Source organism: Lissotriton helveticus, chromosome 9, assembly GCF_964261635.1.
Source record: "Lissotriton helveticus chromosome 9, aLisHel1.1, whole genome shotgun sequence".
Classification (NCBI taxonomy): Eukaryota; Metazoa; Chordata; class Amphibia; order Caudata; family Salamandridae; genus Lissotriton; species Lissotriton helveticus.
In genome coordinates this window covers 1198101330-1198120817 of record NC_136070.1, presented here as the reverse complement: position 1 = coordinate 1198120817, position 19488 = coordinate 1198101330, and positions in this window count along the sequence as shown.

Below are 19488 nucleotides of genomic sequence, written 5' to 3'. Positions count from 1 at the left end.
TCGTCCGGTCTGGTTTAAGGGTGATCACTTTTTATCAGGTCGTGCTAATTTTTCGGGTTTGTTCGATACGTGAGTAGTTTGCAGGCGTGCTTAGGCACCACCTTGCGGCGCTAGTCTGCTTCGTGCATTAGACATGGCAAGGCTTCAGATCTTCGCCACACCTCGGCTGTAATCTCTGATGTAACCTGCAGAGGGAGGAAAAAAGGGGGAGGGGAGGGAACAGCATTCGCGCATATTTAAATACATGTATTCAAGAGTCCTTTACTCACCTCTTACTCGTCTTCCCTCCTCGGGCAGAGTCCCCGAGGATATGGTTTCTGGAGTCGGGGGGGGCAGTGTGTCCATATAGGTCGTGTGCGGGGAAACGTGAAAAGGAAACCAGAGGTGCCTAGTGCGAGGTATCTAGTCAAAGGATGTATCTCACTATCGGGATCCTTAAACCTCCTTCAACGCTGTGGCGTTCTAAGGTTCTTCGGTTCTTGGGTCAGCTCCGTTCCCTGATACCTTGGAACGTTGTACTTTATAACATTTACATCATTTCATTTCACCCTCCTTTTACATTCCCTCATTTACACCGTTCGTTTTACCTATCCTTGGAAGTCAAGGTCTTCCTCCACGCGAGAGTTCATGAGTCAGTCGCATACTTTGAAGGCAGAGTGTCGTGTTGTCGATCCGATCCGTCCTCCAGGGCTGGGCAACCATCTTCTTTCAACCTTAAAGAGAGAGCAGAGTAGGGTGCACAGAAAAGAACTTTCCCACCGATCCCACATTTTTTAAAATAAAGCATGCAATACCCGTCCATAGTTTCGAAAACCTTTATTTCTCAGAATCATTTCAGTACGTGGATGATGAGGGTGCAGTCGTATTTGGTCGGACATGGCAATGGCTAAAGCGCGTACAGTGGGAGTGTCGTCTTGCGGCAATAAATACATTGGAAAGTTTTATTCATTCATTTGTAAGAAACTAAAACGTCTATTAATTGGCTGGGGGTTCGGGGGCATTTATTTCATAATTTAGAAGCATAATCATAATAGTTGCAATCAGATTTCCTATATGCATACTGTATGTGTGCGTCGTAGATGAGGTTATACATCAGCTATAAAAATATAATACATTGTACATTTGTAATCAACATTTTTAACGGGATCCTTTCATACTGTTCGTCGAGTGAGCTCTCCTTGTCTTTTCTAGCCAAGTGTACAAAGGATCATATAAAGTCTCAGAACATCAAGTTTATATTAGTGCGAAGGAACACCACGAGGTGTTCGCAAGTCCCTCTTGATACCGGCGCCATTTTGGGCGGGGCCGGCTCAGTCCGGAAGTAGCATCAGGGGGAAATGTTTCCCATTACTGGCAGTTTGGACCAGAGTCCTTTTCGGCAGTTCTAGAATTCATGCTAACAGAAGGAGTGGCAATGTCATGTTTATTTCGTTGGCGGTCAAGGCAGCCGTCCCTTACCGGAAACCTGCAGAGGCCGAAGGTTCCGCCGGGGACCTTTGTAGGATCTTCAAGGCTGCGGAGATGCTGTCGGAGATGGGGGCTCGTGCCCCAGTGGGCAAATGTCCGAGTTATATTGCTGGTCAAAGTTACTCTAGTGGCCGGGGCCCGCCTTCCAGCGGACCCAGACGCCATTTTGAGGCCCTACAGGGGCCACTCTCGTCGAGTTTGCAAGAGTGGAAGAGATCCTTCGGAGTGAAAGGAAGAGGTCTCTGTTGTGTGAAGGCGGGACGTTCGGCTGGGGTGCAGCTGTGATGCCCCCACCTGGGGGGGCGAGGGAGACTCGTTCGCGCCGTCTCCTTCTCCCGGTGCACTCCATGCTGCTCTTTTTCATCGCCCCGCATGTAGGTCTCTCCACATCCGGTGTTCCCCAAGTCTTGTGCTCAGTGCTGTGGGAGTATGGCCACCTGTGGCGCGCATTCGGCGCGGCACGAGTATCGGTGCAGTCATTGCAGGTTCGGTGTTCCGAAAATATGGCCACCATTGCACGTTCGGTGCTGCGCAAATACTGGTGTGCCACCATGGTGTGTTCGGTGCTGTGCAAGTATTGGCACCATCGCCTGACTGGGGGTGTTCGGCGTTGGGCCGGGGGCTGGGAGACCTCCTATCGGTGGAGGTGGGAGAGGCTCGTCCGCGTCGCCTCTCCCTCCCAGCCCGACCTGGACGCATTCCTGCAGGGGTATGGACAGGGCATCCGCCGCCCAGAGCTGCTGCGGCTGTCGCGGAGGAGAAAAGGAAGAGGTGCCTCGCTCTTCTCTGGACATGTGGCGGGACTACTTAAGTCTATCCAGGCCCGTTGCGGCTGGGCCGAGGAGGCATGTGGCGGGACTACCGGCAACTACCTAGGGCCGTTGCGGCTGGACTCCGCTGGCTCCTGCCTCTCCTCCGGCTTCCCCATATGTTAAGATTTCCTGACCAAGAGTTGGCAGCGGGGCCCGCCTTATATGGGTTGCCGCTGGTTGGGCGTAGCCGTAACCCTGCCCTACTTTGGAAGGTTCCAGAATGGGGGGGGGGGGCGAATGTTCTGTTTGACTTTCATTTTCTACAGTTTACCGTTATTATTTCTTGTTTGCTGTGTTAAATTAAAAGTTCAAGTTCATCAATGGTCTACGGATTTTGTTGTACCATTTCTTTCTTTCCAGGTTGCTTTTATGCTAAGTTTCTGCTTAACAGAGGTTGAGTAACACGGAAACACGTGTAGAGGGATGACGCAGATTCGTACATTACATACACACAAACTCACACGGGGGGACAGTACAAGTACGACATACAAAGACCCAAGACGAATATAAAACAGTTATTGGTCATAATTATCTCTTTCCGTCTGTGAATTTTAAAGCAAGGCTGGGTTCCCGTCTTGACGTTGCCCGACCTAGGAGAACTTGAGCATGCCGCTGAAATTGTCCTGGCGAAATCTGTGCCATCGGGCATAATCAAACGTGGTGGTTCTATCTGGTCTGTCTATGTAAGTCGGGTTCTTCTTTGTCTCGCGCTTTTTCTCATACTGCCGATCTGTCGTTCCTGTCGGCCCTTTGCCTTTACTCACGCTCAGTAGAGTCGGGCATTGGGCTTTCCAGTGTCCGACATATCTACAGAAAGCGCATTGGTCTGGCCCTAAGTCTGGTCGTCTTTTGCGTAGTGTCGGGGGATAACTTGTGGGTAGCGGTGTCCTGGGGTTGTCCTGTCGGTATATTTCTCTACTTGGTTTGTCCTCGTCTTTTCTCTGTCGTTGCATAGCCTCTCTGCGCCACATACCGAGACTGTCGAGCATAATAGGCGTTGTCTTATTATTTCGAAGGGCTATTTCTAACGTTTCTATTTTATCAAGGTCAAAGGATCCTGCCAGTGGCCACTGTTTGTCTTGACTTTCTTTGGTATACCTGTGCCACAATTTATTATAGGCTATGGTAACTAATCCATAGTTTATGAACATGTCCTTATTAGGGGTGCCTTCTAGTGGAGCTATATGGTCCACCTCTAATACACGGTCCGGGCTGAACCAATTATCAATCAATGGGGAGAAGACAGACATGACGGCTCGTAACGAGGGACTAATAAGTCAGCAGTGCCTATCTTATCACTAGGTGCAAAGACTAGACAGAATATTCCTATTCTACGTTGTTTGCAGGCAGTGAATACCTCATGAACAAAATTAAAAAAGAGTAACCAAGAACGCGGAACAATCAAGCAATTAATAAATAAATAAATAGGATAGAAAAAGGACAATGGGGAGAGTAAGTAGGGCGCAAAAGTCTGCGTCCTCTACCCTTTCACTAACCGCAAAGAGGAAGCTGTTGTTTCCGGTTTGCAGACAGAGAATCTCCAGAAGACAATCTGTGAACAGTAGTTCGGGGTTAAAGAACCCAGTTAATCAGTGAGGGAGAGGGGAGTCTCCCAAAAACCGTTAAGAAATAATAGAGTCAGTGGGGGAGAAAGATAGGCGCGACGGTTACGTTACCTATCCTTCACCGTTTGCAAAAGAGAAGGAGCCTACTGTTTCTCCGTGTGCAGACAGTGAATCTCCAAATAGGTCAAACAAAGAGTAATACTAGTATTTTATAAATAATCAAGCAATCAAACAATCAAGCAATCATTTCGCAACTTGTCGTGATTACACGACCTTACCCGGACCATGTGGACAGTTTCTTGTCTTCCGAATCCAGCGCCCGTTCGTCCTCTTTTTCTCGTATTTCTCACGGCACTCCTAATGGTTCCCAGTCAGGACCGTAGATCACTCGAGAGAGGTCTGTTCGGAACTAGTGAAGTTCGGATGATCGGCTGCCAGACGAGGGTCTATTGGGCAAGAGCTCTCCCGATCGTTGCAGTCGTTCACTCTGTCGTCGGGACCTCTCCCACTGGATCCACGAGTCGCTGATGGGCCCCACGTTGGGCGCCAATTGTTAAACCTGAGTCGGGTCGGGGACAATCGGTATTTGCCCGGCGGTATTGCCTCTGTGACCCTCTAGTTATTTAAGAAATGAAGAGGCAGGCGCTGGAGACTGGAAGGCAGGAAACAAGGTTTTTATTCTCTCCGGAGGAGAACACAACAAAACGGGCAGAAGGTATCGTTCTGAGGTGCTCTAGCTACATTTCTGAGGCCTGGCCTCTTATACACTGTTTTATGACTCTATTGCAGATTACATATTCATGTTAAAGCTTTGATGTATGGAAAAGACATTCCCGGAACTCCCCTTTGGGCCCGTTCCCACACACATTTACAGTTGAAGTCCCCACCCTAGTCACAACAGGTGATGAGTATCGCGCAGCTGGATATTCCGCCGATTCACGGAATGTGGGGGGTTTGATCGGATCTCATGGAGTGGGGGCTTTGATCAACCCGGGGATCCTTTGATGGGGGAAGCTTTCTATTGTACGGGGAGGGGCAAGGAATGGTATCGGCAGAGCTGGGTGTCGGCCTGGGAACGGGGAAGACAAACGGGCACACGGGGAAAAAGGGGGTTTGCATCTAAGGGCCGGGGATCATGAAAGGGAAGAAGGGGGGTGTCGCGCTGGGAACAGGATGAGGGCCTGGGGCAGAGCAGCGCCGAAGAGGGGTTTATGATTCAAGGCAGGTGCAAGCAGGGGGTTGGTCAGCGTGCAGGCTTAGTGAGGGCGAAGGGCTATATCAGGGGCCAGCGGCATGCAAAAGGGTTCGCTCTGATCAGGGCATCTTAAAATGGCGGGTGCGCCCGACAAAAGTGTGGCATCAGGGGAAGAGGCAAGATGGCGCAGATAATGTTCACCAAACCGTACTAATTTTCAACAGTGTACATCTGTAGTCACAGTAGGACCAATATCAATAGTTCCTATCCTCTTCCCATTTTCCCTTTTCCTTTCCAGGAAACATCTGCTGTTCGCATTTTTAACCTCACATCACGTTGTACATATGAGCACAATTACCACCCCTAGACCCTGTAGAGTTTATATAGGTAGTTCAGGCTAGTTTGGACAGGCATGTCGTCTCATTATTGTTATTAAAGTGTGTGTATGTTTTCAATATTAACAGTGTTCTCGAGGTTTGCTATATGTAAAACCCTATGGAGTAAAGCATGTATATATTTGTATGCATTTTAAATTTGTTGGCGCAGAAAGATTCCGTGTGTAAGACAGGAGGATTTTAACACTTTAGTCATGTTTATGGCGCACCTCCACTCGGGCACGATATCTTACTCATCAGATTTCCCCATCTTAGTCCACTTGGAGAAGAGGGTTAAGGTGCCTGCGGCATTTGGTAATAGCCTAGCACCGTTAACGTGCGACACACATAGTTAGGCTTCTCAACCTCACTCGGGTATAAACCCAGGGCCTCCTTACTGTTTAGGCCCGGTATATGATGAACCAGAACTACCCTTAGACATACGTTTTTTAAACCCTCTCGTTAGTTCCACATGGAATCACACCACCAGAGAGTATCCCTTAGACAGTGAACATTCACAAAACACGGCTGGATACAAACGCGATGTAACAGCGCGTAACCCGAGAACCCGACGAAATTTGTCACACATACACGCCTTTACTCACTGTTAGAATACCGCCGCAGACAGGGACCGCCGAACCGCACCTGCCAAGCGCGTATGATAGAATGAAGGAATCACTAGGCTGTCATTGCGGGGAGGTTTCTATAGTAACGGTGAAACGTGAAAGCAAAGATGACGCTATGTAGGAATGTGCATGCCTTAGGAACTTTTCTATGTCTGCCAAAACCTAGCGTAGCTAGCATAGCCATGGCAACAAGGCAGCAAAAGTGTAAAACAAGCTTGAACATACCGAGAAACAAGAGTCAAACATGCATGATGTAATGCAATGTCATAGGGGTATAAATTAAGTCACAGAATGCAGAGATGTAGTGAACAAGGCGGGAGCTAACCGCCGAAACGCGTCAAAGCAGCCAATAAGTGAATAAAACCTATTTGGAATTCGAAATTTCACAGAGTCAGTGCCTTTCTTGTATTGTGAAGTTTGGAGTGTTCCTGATATATATATTACCTACTGGCGGTCGCCAGTAGGTATATATAGTTAGGATTTTTTTCCTATGGGATTTTTGAAAATTCAATGTTGAATAACTTTGGCGTTTGAGGACGGAATTGGCTGAAATTTTCTGGAAAATGGAACATTTTGTTTCTGAGCAGCCCCTAAAAATTTGGGGGGGTTTCGTCAAGCGGGGGCCGAGAAAAAAGGGGAGTCCCAAAACGTGTTTTTAACATTGAGTTTTCCATAGGGCGGTTGGACTCACTTTTAGCTCGAACGGCTGAATGGATTTCCACGAAACTTGGCAAAATTGTAGGGACTGGTAGCCCGATGTGCCTTTGCTATGTCTAAAGATATATGCTCCAGTGGTTTTTACGAAAATTAACTTTGAAAAATATATATTGGGCTACATTGGGCTATATATATGTTGGAGCCCAAATGTAGCCCAATGTAGCCCAATGAAGCCCAATGAAGCCCAATGTAGCCCAAAGATGGCCGCCAGAGACAAAAAAAAACAAATGTAGCCCAAATATCAGCCAGATGTAGCCCAACTATAGCCCAGTGACAGAATGTCCCAGAGTGTTTTAAAGAACAACTAAAACGCTAACAGTCTTACTTATGACAAAAGTATGGCACACCTGAAGTCATCTTGATTGGAATAAAGTGGTAACACTTAATACATTTAATTTGAAAAGGAACAAAATAAGGGGTTTCATTTTGCCATAGAAATGTTATATATATATATAATATATATATATATATATATATATATATATATATATATATATATATATATATATATATATATATATATATATATATATATATATATATATATATTCACTGAAAAAACCATAGGTTATAGACCATATATAGTTAGGAATTAGCATTTACAAAACCTTGAAAATTCACTGAAAAAACCATAGGTTATAAACCATATATAGTTAGGAATTAGCATTTAAAAAACCTTACTTTACTCACACAAAACCATTGAAATTCCATATATAGTTAGTTGTACTAACTATATATCGCGCACCCGCAATCCACTGCTGATCATGTCACATATTACATCATTCATGACATGGTCAGTGACATCACTGATGACATCACTGATGACATCTCAAATGACATCACTGATGACATCACTGATGACATCTCAAATGACATCACTGATGACATCACTGATGACATCTCAAATGACATCACTGGTGACATCACTGATGACAACATCCAGTGACTGTATGTTTCTGTAAAGTTAAAATATGTCTTACATATTGAAGAATGAGTGGATGTAGAAGTGTCTGAACAAAGGATTTAGTAGGTGCATGACTGACTGTATGAGTGAGTGATTAAATGTGTCTCACTGAGTGCATGGGTTAGTGACTAAACTGTCTTAATTTGTGCATCATTATGTCTGCTGTTCTGTAAACTGCTGCATGTGTTGATCAGTAGCTATATGATTAACTATATGGGTTATTGATTGGTTGCCCAAGTATTTGTATGGGAGACTGAGAGTGTGTATGGGTGGCTGGGAGGTGTATGACTCTCTGCATAGATGTATGGGTTCAAAAGTGCATGTGGAAACAGCTGTATGGGCGGTTGACTGTGTGCATGACTGTATTGGTGAGTGAATAGATATCTCAGTGCTACATGTCAAAGTAAGTACATATGTAAAATACAGTACATGTGAGAGTTGACATATATAAATAACTGTGCATAAGAGCCAGTGAATGTGTGAGTGGCTGTATGGATCATTGTGAACTTGTATCCAGGATTGTATAAGTGAGTAAATATGTTTTAGTATATGTTTGAATAAGTAAGGTGTGTTTAACTGTATAGTTAAGGAAATGGAGGTGTGATTGATTGTTTGCATGACTGACTAGGTGTGTGTGTAACTTCATGGATGAGTGACAATCTGTGAGTCTGTGTTTACACTGAGTGTATCTAAGGTTATATTAGAGTCTGAAGAGGTTCATCGTATTATCACATGAATGATGTCATCAGTGATGTGATCAGTAATGTCAAATGAGATGTCATCAGTGATGTCATCAGTGATGTCATTTGAGATGTCATCAGTGATGTCATCAGTGATGTCATTTGAGATGTCATCAGTGATGTCACTGACTATGTCATGAATGATGTAATATGTGACATGATCAGCAGTGGATTGCGGGTGCGCGATATATAGTTAGTACAACTAACTATATATGGAATTTCAATGGTTTTGTGTGAGTAAAGTAAGGTTTTTTAAATGCTAATTCCTAACTATATATGGTTTATAACCTATGGTTTTTTCAGTGAATATATATATATATATATATATATTACCTACTGGCGGTCGCCAGTAGGTATATATAGTTAGGATTTTTTCTCTATGGGATTTTTGAAAATTCTATGTCTAATAACTTTGGCGTTTGTGGACGGAATTGGCTGAAATTTTCAGGAAAATGGAACATTTTGTTTCTGAGCAGCCCCTGAAAATTTGGGGGGGGGTTCGTCAAGGGGGGGCCGAGAAAAAAGGGGGGTCCCAAAACGTGTTTTTAACATTGAGTTTTCCATAGGGCGGTTGGCCTCACTTGTAGCCCGAACGGCTGAATGGATTTGCACGAAACTTGGCAAAATTGTAGGGACTGGTAGCCCGATGTGCCTTTTGTAGGTCTCAATATATGTGCTTCAGTGGATTTTGAGAAATTAACGTTCAAAAAAAGATATATATCTGTAACAGCGGACCGGGCAGCGCTCCGGTTCGCGGACTTTTCGCGCAACGGAGCTTTGTGAAGCGAAGCTGATTGGTTCTCCGGCGTCTGTAAACATTCCAAACAGTCCGTAGCGGCCGCCATCTTGTCTCTTGGTAGGATCGAGAGACAAGAGGAGGCCAAAGCGAAGGGGCAAATGACCATAAGGGGGCATAGTAGATCCTCGCTGACCCCCTAGGTTTGATGTGGAGGTTTTAAAAGGGCCCCGCGGGGCAAAAAAAAAAAATTATAATAATAATCGAACGGCTGAATGGATGTGCACGAAACTTGGCAAAATATTAGGGACTGGTAGCCCGATGTGCCTTTGCTAGGTCTCAATATATGTGCTCCAGTGGATTTTGAGAAATTAACGTTCAAAAAAAGATATATATCTGTAACAGCGATCCGCTTCGCGTACTTTTCGCGTTACGGAGCTTTGCGAAGCTGATTGGTTCTCCGGCGTCTGTCAACATTCCAAACAGTCCGTAGCGGCCGCCATCTTGTCTCTCGGTAGGATTGAGAGACAAGAGGAGGCCAAAGCGAAGGGGGAAATGACCATAAGGGGGCATAGTAGATTCTTCCTGACCTCTTAGGTTTGATGTACCATTTTGCCAAGTTTGGTGTAATTCCGTTCAGCCATTCAGGCTGTAGACGTATGTAAATGTCCTATGGAAAATTGCATGGGGAAAACACATTTGAAAGTGTTGAAATTTAGAACCAATTAAAATGTTACTTTGGTTTTGTATTTGTGTGTGATGAAAGGTAATTGGTTATGTATATAAGTCAAATGAGAGGAAACCACAGCCATTTTGTGATACTACTGTCTGAGGTACATTTGTGAGGAATTGTTGGTGGTGAATTTCTGGTGTTTGGTTTACACAGTACTAACACTTTTCCTACTTTTAAAAAGGTGAGTTGTTAATTTGTAAGGGGAACTATGTTGTACACTTGAAGATAATTTGAAAAATGTTTTCTGTTATTTATTTGCAGTCCTTCTGTTATACTAAATACTTGATAAAGTTAGTTTTATATTATGTATTACTAAAAACGATAAATGAAAGTGATTATTTTTTTCTGCAATTTACAGCAAGCAATTTCAAAATAAATGGCTCACAATGAAGAGACCGTGGCAATTTCTTTGTAAGGGGAACTATGTTGTACACTTGAAGATAATTTGAAAAATGTTTTCTGTTATTTATTTGCAGTCCTTCTGTTATACTAAATACTTGATAAAGTTAGTTTTATATTATGTATTACTAAAAACGATAAATGAAAGTGATTATTTTTTTCTGCAATTTACAGCAAGCAATTTCAAAATAAAATGGCTCACAATGAAGAGACCGTGGCAATTTCTTTTGAATTGTCCACTACATTGATTGAAATTGAGAGCACCAATAATGAAATATTGTCACAAGGAGGAGATGACTTGTATGATTCCATTAGATCGATTGAAATGGACAGCACCAATAATGAAATATTGTCACAAGGAGATGACTTGAATGATTCCACTACATTGATTGAAATTGAGAGCACCAATAATGAAATATTGTCACAAGGAGGAGATGACTTGTATGATTCCATTAGATTGATTGAAATGGACAGCACCAATAATGAAATATTGTCACAAGGAGGAGATGACTTGAATGATTCCACTACATTGATTGAAATTGAGAGCACCAATAATGAAATATTGTCACGAGGAGATGACTTGAATGATTCCACTACATTGATTGAAATTGACAGCACCAATAATGAAATATTGTCACAAGGAGGAGATGACTTGAATGATTTTTTTGATCAATCTGTTGATGGCGAATTTATCGAATGTTTGGAGGCCATAGAGTTAGAAGAATCATCATTGCAGACTTTTCATGAGGAAATTGCTGATGAGGACATGGTACTAGTTCTTTCAAATTTAGAAAATTCTGAAGAATAAATTTATATTTAGAAATCAAAAATTGTTTGAGACATTATTCATTTTTATTTTTAATTTATGAGGTTGTAGCGAAGTGATTGTAGTATAAAATGAGACTTATAGTATAGAGTGCAACATTTTTATGTTACATGGTAAGTTTACTCATATTTACTTCCCTTCTGCCACTATATTATCTCCAATGTGTATTTGACATCTCTTCTTCATCTCCGGCCTCCTTTCTCTCACTGTGTGTCTCCGATGCATCTTATCGCTGCTATTTTGTGTAATTACAGAAGAGAGTAAAATAAAATAGTTCGGAACGTGAAAAGGGGGCAAAGTAGAGTACCCCTCACCCCCTAGGCCTTTTTAGGCGGTCCCAAAAGGATCAGTTTCTGCTTTCCTGAGAGATTATGGTATGAGTTCCATATACCACAATAATTTGCATTACAACATGCAAGATATCTATCTCCTATTACCAACTTTTGGAGATATTCGCGCTAAGCGCGAATATCTCCAAAAAGTAACACCTGCCCTGAGCAGTTCTTAGCCATGTTATCCAATGGGAGGTGGATAACATGGCTAAGAGCATTAGCTCTGTAATGCATGAATATCGCTGACTTTTTAGCGATATTCATGCATTGCGGCCGTTTATTATCGCATTTGCGATAAACCTTGATAATAGCAAGGTTTATCTTCGATAATTTCTGACGATGCTTAGCGGTAAAAAATTCGTTGGTAAGCATCGTTAGCGATAAATATCGCTTAACTTTGGTAATATGCACCAACGTCTGTTAACGTTCGATTGGAAGGAAATGAGGAAGTGTTGAAAAACATTGTCTGCGCCATCTTGCCTTTTTTGAAATGCCACACTTTTGTCGTGCACGGCAGCCATTTTAGATGCCTTGAGCAGACCCACTCTCTGCACGCTGTCGATTCGTAGCATGGCTCCCCACCCTCGCAAGCATCTTCCCCAGGCACTGGTCACCCACACTCTCTGTCTTATGCATTGGCAATAAACCTCCCCCCATCTGCGCTGCTCTTCCCTGAAAATCACACTCTGTGCCCGCCCGACACCTCCCTTTCGCCCTATTCACTACCGCACCCTCTGACACTCCTCTTCCTCTGTGTCCGATTGTCCAGGCTATCACCTAGCCCTGCAGATGTAGTTTATGGCCCCAGCTGTAAAGAATCACCCCTCTTCAAAGGAGTTATAGTAGATCAAGGCCCACACCCGATGAGATCCGTCACACCACACGTGTTCCTACTATCTGAAAACCATCCTGTATTGTGATTGGGGAGGGGACCGAGCCTGAAGCGGAAGATTCCAGGAATGACTCTTTGTACATCAAAGTTTTTACAATTATGTGTCACATTAAAAATATATAGCACTCCAACAAAGTAGTAGGAATATAAAACTTTAATAACATATAAATATATACAACAAAACAAAAACAGTAAAAACATTTAAACAAGGAAGAGACCGTGGCAATTTCTTTTGAATTCCTGATGAGGACATGTTACTAGTTCTTTCAAATTATGAAAATTCAGAAGATGTTGCCTGGGGGTGGGTCGTCAGTAGCAGTCTGTTGTGCGAATAGTTCCAAGGCAGCAGAACGCGCTGAAATCTAGATGGCACGAAAGTGATGTCTAGTAAGTTGCCGCCCAGCAAATAACGGCGTGGGGCGCCGCGGGGGTGAGTGAGTCCAGTAGGCACCACAGCTATTCTTACCGGCATTGCAGAATTACTGCTGGGGACAATGCCTGTGCTGTAGCAGGGTCACAGCAGAAACAAAAAGGATTCTGTTGAAGATGTTGTTGGTTTTCAATTTGAAAACAGTTCTGGTGTCAACTGCTATGCTAATGTAGTGGTTAATGTTTTGTTTTCTCTAGAAAATGTAAAAGAGGGGGAGGCAGTCCAAAGTTCCATTAAAAGGGCAAAGGAAAGGATCGGTGGTTTGAACTATCAGTCAAAAAGGGGAGGGGGTGCAACAATTTTTCCTACCGGGTCACACTGTGCTTTCACCGGAACTGAGGTCTGCAGGATTCTAGTAATTCAAAGTGAGGCTGGCACCAGCATGGGAGCGCCGACGTCCCGCGGATACAGTTTCGTCACTCCACAGGCGATCATGGCAGTCATTCCCCATCGGGGGTCGGAGACTCCCGCGGCTCCTGTAGAATCTTCAAGGTCGTGGAGGACTACGGTGGTGGAGTCAACCAGTGACCGGGCCATTTCTTCATGCTGGGCCCGCTCTTGCCAGGTCGACCGCCATTTTGAGAGTTCGGTAGCTACTGTCGATCGCGGGGTCAAATGAGCGGACGGGCTCCACCCTGCCGGGCGAGACGTTGCAGCATGGCCACAGTGGAAGAACCCTTTTCCGGGCGCCTGGAGCGCTGAGGGTGCAGCTGGGAAGCCTCCACCTGGGGAGGCGGGAGAGGCCTGTTCGCACCGTCTCTCCCTCCCAGTGCACCCCACGGCGTCTCGCTTGAGATTTGTTATGGCCGGACCAGGCGATGAGGACGAGGGGGGGGGGGGTCGGAGGCATGTGCAAGACATCCCCCCCCAGTGTTGTCGCAGCCATTATTCAAGAAAGAAGAAGTGTCCCGTCCGTCTTCGGGCCGGGCTTCCGGTAGATATCGGCCGGACGCCCCTGGCTCTGGCCCCATGAACGGGTTCCTTGGTTTATCGGCTGCAGCCGGATCCCGTCGGCCTCGGCCCCCCGACCGTTGGTGGCCGGACCGGAAGAGCATGTGGCGGGACTACCTGCAACTCTCAAGGGCCACCGCGGCCAGACTGGGAGAGAGAGGGGAGGGTCGAGGAGACATTCCCCCCCCCTGCAACTGTTCAGCGTTGTAAAGGCAATCCCCTGGCCGGGTCCCGCTGGCCTCGGCCTCTCCTCCGGCTACACCCTACGTTAGGATCTCCTGGCCGAGGCGTGGCAGCAGGACCCGCCTTATATGGGCTGCTCCCGGCTGGGCGTAGCCGCAACCCTGCCCCACCTTGGAAGTTTCCAGAGTGGGGGCGGATGTTCTACTGACTTGCATTTTCCCTAGTCTATCGATTTTTTTGGCGTGGCAGGCGGTGGGACAGCGAGGGGTGATTTGGTTTCTCTTACTGTTTTTCTGGTCTCTCACCACTGGCATATTTTAACGTTTTCTTGTTTCTAGGACATTAATAGGTTTTATCATTACGTTATGTTATCGTTTCTTTGTTCGTTGTTTAATAAAAGTTCATGTTCATCAGTGGCCTACTGATTTTCGTTTTCCTATTCTTTTCTTTCCAGGTTGTTTCATGCTAAAGTTTCTGTTAACAGGATACAGTGATCACTTCGTTATTATTGCATATGTCCTTTTCACTAGGGGTGCTGTCTGGTCGGGCCAGATGACCTATCTCTAGTAAATGGTCCGGGTGAAACAGGTGCATCAATCAGTGGGGAGTAGATAGGCATGACAGATTACAACGGGGGAGAAAGGTCTGCATTACGTACCCTTTCACTACTTGCAAAGATTTTCCTACGTTTATTTGCAAACCGGGAATACCTCCAAAAAGAACTAATTCCCAAACAGTCAATGTTCGGACAATCAATCAATCAATGAGGAATGAAATAGGTACGACGTGTTAAAGGCTTGCTTTACCTACCCTTCACTATCTGCAAAGGGAGAGAGAATATTCCTATTCTTCCTCGTTTGCAGGCAGAGAAGATCCTTAAGAGAACCAACTTCGAACAATTCAATGCTCGATTCAAACAATCAACAAGGGGTACTGTGAACACAAATGAACGCCGCTTATGTACATACACATTGCTATTTTCAACAGGTTGTTCCTAATGTTTCTATTTTAGCGAGGTCAAAAAGAGATCCCATTAGCGGCCTACTGATTTTGCTCGATTTCTTTTGTTTTTTTACACGATTTTTCGCTATCTGCAAAGACTAAACAGAGTATTGCGACTCTGTGCTTGTTTGTAAATAGAGAATGAACCAAAGAGAACAATCAATCAAATGGAGAGAGAAGCAGGCACGACGGATTACAACGGGGGCAAAGGCCTGCGTTAACTACCCTTCACTATCTGCAAAGAGAGAGTACTCCTAATAGAAATGAGGGGTGGGGAGCAGCATTCAAAGCAGATCAGTGTGCATAAACACGAAAATGTTTTTACTTACCACGTACTTGACATTCGACAGTTTATGATATTTGCTATTAAAAAACCATTGAAATTCACTGAAAAAACCATAGGTTATAGACCATATATAGTTAGGAATTAGCATTTACAAAACCTTGAAAATTCACTGAAAAAACCATATGTTATAGACCATATATAGTTAGGAATTAGCATTTAAAAAACCTTATTTTACTCACACAAAACCATTGAAATTCCATATATAGTTAGTTGCACTAACTATATATCGCGCACCCGCAATCCACTGCTGATCATGTCACATATTACATCATTCATGACATGGTCAGTGACATCACTGATGACATCACTGATGACATCTCAAATGACATCACTGATGACATCAATGATGACATCTCATTTGACATCATTCTTGTGCTAATACGATAAACCTCTTAGATACACTCAGTGTATACAGACACTCACACACTGTCACTCATCCATGGAGTTACTCACACACCTAGTCAGTCATGCAAAGAAACAATCTCACCTCCATTTCTTCAACTATACAGTTATACACACCTTACTTATTCAAACATATACTAACACATATTTACTCTCTTATACAATCCCTGATACAAGTTCACAATGATCCATACAACCACTCACATATTCAGTGGCTCTCATGCACAGTTATTTATATATGCCAACTCTCACATGTACTGTGTTTTACATATGTACTTACTATGACATGTAGCATTGAGATATCCATTCACTCATCAATACACTCATGCACACAGTCAACTGCCCATGTAGCTGTTTCCACATGCACTCTTGAACTCATGCACCTAGTGAATCAACTGCTCACACATCTATGCACAGAGTCACACACCTCCCAGCCACCCCTACACAAACTCAATCTCCCATACAAATACTTGGGCAACCAATCAATAACACATATAGCCTCTCGTATAGCTAATGATCAACACATGCAGCAGTTTACATCACAACAGACATAATAATGCACAAATTAAGACAGTTTAGTCACTAACCCATGCATTCAGTGAGACACATTTAATCACTCACTCATACAGTCAGTCACGCACCTACTAAATCCTTCATCCAGACACTTATACATCCACTCATTCTTCAATATGTAAGACATATTTTAACTTTACAGAAACATACAGTCACTGGATGTTGTCATCAGTGATGTCATCAGTGATGTCATTTGAGATGTCATCAGTGATGTCATCAGTGATGTCACTGACCATGTCATGAATGATGTAATATGTGACATGATCAGCAGTGGATTGCGGGTGCGCGATATATAGTTAGTGCAACTAACTATATATGGAATTTCAATGGTTTTGTGTGAGTAAAATAAGGTTTTTTAAATGCTAATTCCTAACTATATATGGTCTATAACCTATGTTTTTTTCAGTGAATATATATATATATATATATATATATATATATATATATATATATATATATATATATATATTGTTGGACCCAGCCTCGTGGCGTGGTTCGCCTCTGTCCCTCCACACCCTGTGAGCATAGTCCCGTACCCCGAGTCCCCTGCGCAGCCTCCCTGTTAGCGTAGCCTGCACCCCGAACCTGGTCGCCCTACTCCCGTAAGCCTAGGTCCCCCTAGCACCTCGACCAGGCCGGCCTTTCCCGTCCCACGCCCGGCTCCGAGCGCCTAACCTTGCATGCCCCACAAGTCCCGGACGCCATCTTCCCTTCCCGACATCCCTGTCTCCCTGGGCCTAGCGTCACCCCAGCCCCAGCGAAACCCAGACTCCAAAGGCGCGCCAGTCCCGGCTGGGGGGTAAAGCGCTCCCCGAAGTGAGATAAGCCAGGGAGTTTCGATGGCACCTCCGGCCTCCCCTGAGAGACCGATATCTGTCACACCTTTGGCCCTCCCCTGTGGGCCAGTTTAGATCGCACCTTTGGCCTCCCTGAGTGCGGGCTCCAGACCTGCTGGGCGTCTGGGGATTCCCGGACGCATCTTCAAAGGGATCAAAGAGCCAACCGCCGGACCTCTCCCACGACCAGCCCCCAAGGCCTGAGACCTCCGCCTGCGAGGGTCCGGACATCAAAGGGCTAATGGACTATATCTGGGCCCGCCCGACAACTAGCGGGCAGTTGTATCTTGGACCTGAAGCCTGCTGATCTGATCGCGGCTGACCCTAAGGAGAACTCATCTTGAACCTCTGAGCCCTGCTGACGCTGTCGCGGCTCCCTCTTCGCAACAAGGAACTGAACCACCTGAGCCCTGCTGACGCTGTCGCGGCTCGATCTGAACTTGTAACCATCGGAGCCCTGCTGACGCTGTCGCGGCTCGACCTCTAAGACCACCGGAGCCCTGCTGACGCTGTCGCGGCTCGAGCTGAACTTGTACCCATCGGAGCCCTGCTGACGCTGTCGCGGCTCAACCTCTAGGACCACCGGAGCCCTGCTAACGCTGTCGCGGCTCAAGCTTGAACCTGCAACCATCCAAGCCCTGCTGACGCTGTCGCGGCTCCCCACGAACCTCTCCACATCGAGCCCTGCTGACCTTGTCGCGGCTCGAGGAGTACTCTGGTCCGGCTGGACCATCGAGGCCACCATCACGACCGAGCCGACTCGACGGAGGTGAAGCAGCCAGGACGACCATCATCGTCCGTACCCCCCGGCTCGAGGATTGAGAGCTGTGCGTAGGGTACGCCCCGTACTGCCCCAGAGACTAAAAGACTGTCCCGCTTCCCCCTTCCTGATCCCTCAACGACTTTGTGATCCTCCGATCACTGTGTACATAAGAGTGCTTCCTTCTTTTTTCCCTTATATAAAGAACTGGTGACTAAGAATCCAACAGTGTGGTGTCTGTTCGTAGTGTGGTGTGAGCTCAGAGTGTACGATCCTAGACCCGAAGTCCTCCCCGGTGAGGACCTCACGATAAGACTCGGCAAGATCTGTGGGAGAGGTGGGTCTTGGGGGGGACCAGGTGAGCATAACCAGGCCCTCGGAGATTGCCCCTTCCAACATATATCAACGCTCCTGAGGTTCCCAAACAACAGGAAAGCACACGAACAGCAGGTAGGTTTCACCTCTGAAACCTTTAATCTTTGATACAGGCGGGTTCAGCAAGCAATTAATTTAAGCAGTTCCAGCGCGTCGCCTTACGCATTTCGATTGTCTCTTCATCAGGACACTCCCCCATTGTTATGCTCGCATCCCTATATGGTGCAATATGGGAAAGAAAGTCCTCTTATTTCGTCGTGAATCGATGCACTTGTATTTTCTGCTGTATGATGAAGAGACAATCGAAACGCGTAAGGCGACGCGCTGGAACTGCTTAAATTAATTGCTTGCTGTACCCGCCTGTACCAAAGATTAAAGGTTTTAGAGGTGAAACCTACCTGCTGTTCGTGTGCTTTCCTGTTGTTTGGGAACCTCAGGAGCGTTGATATATAAATATATATACATATATATGTGTACTAGCAGCCCGTCCCGACGTTGTCCGGGTATGAATTGCTGCCGGCCAGTAGTATATCGTTTTGTAGGATTTCGTTTAGATAGCATTTCTTATCTGTGACAGGCCTGTGAAACGCTTCGATTCACAGTGCACTGCTGATGCACTTGAGAGTGCGCATTCAGTAGTGTGTGAACTCGAGTTTCCCTACTTTATTTTTCCTTGCAATATTATATAGCGCGAACTCGACAACATGGCATGAGCACAATTTACATTACAGAATAACACATTCAATTGTGGTAGGCACGGGGAGACAAAGCGATTTGCCTGGAATCACAGGATGTTGAGCTGATGCCGAGATTCGAACGTAGCACCCCAGCTCTAAAGTTCGCAATTCTAGAACTTGTGGCGGGAGGTGTGTCTAAAACTGTATGTCGGTGCTGGCCATCAATGAGAGAGACCTGTGCATTTTTCATATGGGTGGTGAAAAAATATGAGTATGTTGCTGGAGATGTGGGCCACTGTGCCACCAATGTACTTACCGGGAGAGGGTAAAGACCCATTATTCCGCAACTTTCTTTCCGCATATCATCACTCGGCATACTTTCATTACGAAAGTACCATGACTCCGCAATGCCATTATAACGCATGGCATTACATTTTATATGCTTTTACCACGCATACATTTACAACGAAATTCGTTGTAAATGCATGAATGGTAAAAGCATGTTTTGTTTTAATGTTTGGATAAGGTAAGTATGGGTATGGGGATATGTTTTGGTGTAATGAGGTATATGTGTT